We start from the raw sequence: 6000 nt of genomic DNA, 5'->3' as shown, positions 1-6000 counted from the left end.
TTTCCATATACATTTTCATTTCACTCTGGTCTGTATAATTTTGCAGAAGTTTTCATGGTGGAAGGTATAAAAGCAGGGAGAATTTTAAGGGCTGCTCAGGTCATTGCAAGTATCGTCCTGTAGTACTTAATGCAATCTGTCTACTTTGCTTTCTCAGAGAAACTATTTGATGACAGGAAACCCATGATACTGGTTTCCAGTAGGCTTTAGGGTTTAGTTCTTTTCCTGATCAAGCTAAATAAAAAAAAAAACAAACCCAAACCTAAATCAATGTTGTACATTGTTACAAAAATGCATCAGATCAAACTAAAAATCTACTTATGTACCTTTTAATGTGGTACTAATTAAAATAATTTGTTATGAAAATTGTTCAGCAAAACTAGTTACTCCCCTTGGCCCAGACTCACTGGTCCATCTCTATTTAGCAAATTCCCAAGGCTGGATGACACGTTCCTTTGAAACCAGAGATGTAGCAAGAATTAACAGAATGAGCTTCTCTTCAGAGTCTGTGGGCACAGCTGGGAACCCATGGCAGGGCAGTGATTCAGGGTTAAAGGTCCAAAATGTACGCAATGGTTTTGCTGAATAGTGATGGCCTTGCTCGTGTGCTTAGAGAACTATTAGAAATATGCAAGGATAACAGGAAAGGAAAAATAAATGATTGGATGTCTCCTTGTAATTTCATGGTTAGATTCTAGTCTGCATTTTGTTTACATTTATACCTCAGCTTTACTGCTAACAATGGAGTTCAACATTGAGGGCCATGTAACAGCTGAGTGAAGAGTCTGGGTCAATATCTTCCATCTTTAGGTTCTAGAAAAGTTAAGAAACTTAATTGGCAGAAGTGACTAATTAAGGTTACCATCCACTGTGCTGGACCATTTTGACTGTGGCCTTCAAACTCTTCCCAAAAATGTTAACTCAGGGCATCAGCTGAAGTTTGCTGAGTCATCTGAAGTAGTATTGGGTACTCCTATTTAATATTTCAGGTAAGTATTATGAGTTAACTGTATCAGATTAAAGAAAACATGCCCACATGATATTATGCAATACAGGCAGACAGAGCATGTAACGGATTCTTTAAGAACAAATAACTCACCATAATTGCTGAGCTCTAATAATAACTCTCCATAATTGCTGAGGTTCTTTTAATGCTTCTAGAGAACATGCTTTAAAAATATAGGCAGATAGTTTAGCAATGGTTACAAACATCTTCTGACTGAAAGCGCTGTCCCACTAGTGTTGGTGTAACATAATTTTCAAAAAGGACACTCACAACTCTAAAAGTAAAATTGACATGCACTTGCAGTAAACATACAAATATCTTTTGCCATTGTCTCATATATGAAAAATAGTTTAAATGACTTAAGAATAGAGTATTCTTACACTACACTGGTAAAGTGTTTACTATATAAATTTTACTACAAGACACATACATCTACTGGAAATCTTAAGCCACACAGGCATCATCAACAGCTTATCACACATACATGACACTTCTCCCTTTCACACAAGTTTATATACATTGAGTAAATAATTAAATATTGCACTTATTGGCCCATGATTCCTCAGTTTTGAGGTATTCAAAAATAGAAAAAGTATCTATTTTTATAACATATTTTCATGCAACATTTAAGACATTTGAATTCCACAAACACTAATATATAGGTTACACATTCTGACAGTCCAACTGAGCCACGACACATCTGACATTACTGACAAAATATTAAACAGGAGTTACAGCACAAACAATTCATTTAACACTAGTTGCAGGTACATGTCAGAATTACTTGAGGAAATTTATCACCAGAAGTAGTAAGCAATCTCTAGCTTTCCTTTCTGCATGTTATGCTGAACTTATTGGAAGATTAGGACTTTTGCTTCCCCCCGAAATCAAATACCAGGTACCTTATTCTATAAATGACAAGGCATCTACATCTGCTGGAACCACGGATAATAAATGTATGGTCTGCAAATGTAACCCAGCTGTTTTCAGGTGCTAATGAGAATTTATGGATAAATTCTGCTGTGGTGTTTAGGGAAGGCTGCACTGAACATGAACAAGTAAGAGTGGGAACTGAATGACTGTCAAAGATGTACTGCTGTTTATATGTGTATATTATACATGTGTAGTTACAATTTCTGCTTCAATGAACATCCATGGATAAACAAGGTGAAAAAAAGGAAGAAAAAAAAAGGAAAAGAAAAGCTTAAATTGCAAAGGTGAACCACATTTACCCCTTAATAAAGAAAACTGATAGAAATCATTCAAATAATTGAAACAAGTTGCCACTTTATATGCGACTTGACAAATGATGAACCTTAGAGAATCTGGAGTCAGAATGTACTGAAGAGACTATGTGTATGGATTAAATGGTGTCAATCCACACAGCTCACTCCCCTGTTAGCATAAGTGAAGACGTTGCTTTACACCCCCCTAAGGGTTTATCTATGAGGATTTACATACTCATGGCCTCAGATCGCTAAATCTGTCATCCTAAAGAAGAACTAGGCTCATACACTGTGTGTCTGCCTATATGAAACAGGCCAAGGAGAATCTGTCCATCAGCAGAACAGTAATTTAGCTGATGCCCTTAAAAATGCAAGTAATAAAACTTGCCTCTCACAAACAAATATAGAAAAGAGTAGTTGGGGAGGGGGGCGGAATTTGGGAGGGGGGCTTCTTTTGCAATGCAAATGCAGCATAATTCATCTGCTATTGAAGAAACAAAGGCATCATCATCAGATGTAGAATATGTACCACCATTTTTTTCCTAAAAATGACAATTAAACTCAAAGCATTCTCAAAGTTAGGATCAAACTCCAGCAGACTTTGTGCACCCTGAAATAGCACTTCATTCCTAAAATAAAGAAGGTGCCTGTGGTACAGCTGAATATACAGAGCTGAGCAGACTGGGAAGAAAACTTAATCTTTCAGACTGGTGCTCTGGAAAGGCCACATAAATGTAGTTGCTCAGGTAGTTTCTCTAGGTGTTACATTAAGTATAAGCACAAAGGAACAAAGAGTTCCAGGTAACAGTCACGTACACAGCTGTTCAGAAAGAGTATTTTTTGACAGAAAATCAGGCTAGCTCATATGTATTTCAAACACCAAACAAACAGGTCTAAATAAGCAAACCAACAACAATAACAAAAAGATAAAGTGTTAAGTTAGTTGTGTAATAAGGACCAGAACACTTGTGAACATGAACTCTTATCAGAATCGAAAACATGCATCTGAAAGTTCAACCCAGCAGGGCTCGCTAGCTGTTCGTCAGGTCGGTGCCAGGAGGCATCACAGCAACCAGTCACGTCCTGTGCTCTTGTGTGCTCCCAAGGCATTTTCTGAGCACTAGTTTGATCATGCAGCAAGCAAGACACTGTCAGGACATGATAAGGCTGGTGCATTACCCATGCACAGGATTAGCCTGCTGCTAAAAAGCTTTAGTCTAGATCATAACTTGGAAAATGGGTTGTGTACTATTAGTTCAGCTGGCACTATGGAGCTCAGGACCCTCTGCCCAAAGGCATCTAATCTCTCAGAAATTTAATATGCTCTGTGTGTCAACTGCTGTATCTTACCAAGTGGCCTAAATCTCAGCTGAAGGGGATATCTGTGGCTGGACCAATAACGCTCCAAGACATTCAGTCCTATTTCTGTGCTGAGAGTGACAACAAATTAGTGCAAAGTGTGTGAGTACTTTTTCACCAAGAATTATGATGAGGCTGAAAATAGTTTTGGATCTCTTATCCCAGGTTTCAATTTAATGATCCAGCCCTCTTCATGACTAAAATAGAACTCTTTGTAGCCTGGTACTTTCTCTTGATGGGACTGTGCTACACCAGTGGATAGATCAGGGATCTAAAAAAATCCTGCTTGTATCCTCCAACAACTTATAATCAGTGACTATTGGATATGTGTGAAGAAAAAGCCATTGATTGTTTAACTTTTGGCCCTTGATCAGCTTGCGATGGGATTTCCAAAAGTGCTAGCCTAACTCTACTTGCATTTAAGAAAATTGCGGTTCTTTCACATAAGTCAATAGGAGCTGAACTAGATTGAAGAAGCCTAACTAGATTGACACAGGCTGCTTTTGGATATCCTACCCTATGAAGAGGACATGGCATAATTTTAAATAGAATGAAAATCTCAATCCTGATAGTTCCCCCAGAATTCAAGATACATTTTTAGAATATTTGGGGAAGGGTTAGTAAGTTATTTCCCAAAAGCCTTTCTTTTGTGTTTCTCTACAATAGTCAGGTTCCAGCTGAGAGAGATACTGAGATCATGATACTCCTGATCTAAATCTGACCACACTTTATAGCAGAAAACTCAATATTGCTGTGAAACATGTGGCTGCAAAAGCCAACCTGTGATGGAAAATCAAAGCCTACTTTTCTAACAGTAGGTAACCCTGATTGATTGTTAAGAAAAGGTCTACATGAACTTCCATACATTATCAATTTCAGAGGAAGGGATGATAGGATAAATTGGATTCGATGCGACATCAGCAGGTCATCCATCCTGCTGCTCAAAACAGTGTCAACTAAGAGGTATGAGCAGTCTGCCCAGGGCTTTAGCCTCTCTCATCTTGAAAACCTCCAAGGATCTGATGTGAACACTTTAAAATTTAATCTGACTAGTTCTGAACTCTATGACAATGTCTGAGTGTCAATACAAAGATCCTAGGAGTTTTTAAATCCTGCCTGGTTCTGCTGCTGTACTACAGATGAGTCTTTTCCTTGTAACACATGGCTGGCAGTCTGATGAACAATGTTACTCTGGCAGCTGCTTCCCCCGTCCTCCCCATCCCATGCAGATGGTCAGACACGGAGGCCTGGGAGGTTAGTTGTCTCAGAAATGTGAAGGAGAGATTCTCCCTCTTTGATTTTGCTGTCACTCTTCTGCCCAGAGTCTTGGTGCAAAATGAAAAGCCATTAATTAATCCTATTTAAGCAAAGAACTATTTATCTATCACTCAATTTGTTTAAAAAAATATATGCTAATAACGTATTGCCACAACTGATTAGAGTCTACATGGTCATAAAGAGGCAGGAAGGGTCTGGAATTCATTGCAATGGAGTACAAGCAAGGTGTGGCTGTAGCAAGGGGCATCTTGGAGTCTTTTTTCCTTGTTACAACGTGCACAGGAGATGGCCATTTTGCAGCAAGCACCCCAGAGCAAAGCTGGAAGAATACTTGCACTTGTAACCATTCTGCATGACCCCAGGATATGCCCAAGCTCATGTAAGTGTGACTATGTCCTCCTCTTTCCTTGCCTTGACTTAGATGGCTCAGACTAATAATACAACCTAAACCTTTTCTAAAGGACTTGAGGGATGAAGCTGAGTGCTGTCTCAAGGCTTGCCTGCTCCTTTTTCTCCAGCAGGAATAACTGCACATAACAAGAAAAGGATGGAAAACTGCCCACCATCTCACAAAAATCTTCCTCAGCTTCTTATCACTTCTTTTTCCAAAGCATCTGATACCTAGTGGGTGAAGAGGTATTAATGAAAGTCTCTCAGCACAGTTATCAACATGCTGCCTTAGATGGGGGAGAGAAAAGCAGCGTCCCTAGAAAGAGGCGGGATTATTGTTGGGATAGCACATACCTCTTCCACCTGGCTGTTCATCGGCCCCAGAGAGGACAGTGCTATCTCTTCATGGAAGTAAACAAGTGAAGTCCAGTCTCCATTTCTACTAGGAAAACAAGTGCTTAAGTAAACTAGCTAACAGGACAGACATGGTTTAAAACCCCAGACTGAAGAAATAACATTTATTCATTTAAGTTAGGCAGCCAATGTAGCGCCTTGATGGCATATCCATTTTATATGTGTCTATATGCCTTGTTTGGAAGTCACTTTTACTGTGTCAAAGTGTATGTAGGTTATCTAATTGGTAAAATAAAAGTGACCATTTTCTTTTAGTGTGTTTCAGGAGTTGTATAAACTACCTTCAAAAAAAGTAATGTAGAAATCAGAGGGATTTCTTTGCAGTTG

Source organism: Platalea leucorodia (genome assembly GCF_965183815.1).
Source record: "Platalea leucorodia genome assembly, chromosome: Z".
Lineage (NCBI taxonomy): Eukaryota > Metazoa > Chordata > Aves > Pelecaniformes > Threskiornithidae > Platalea > Platalea leucorodia.
Note: the sequence above shows the minus strand (reverse complement) of the source record.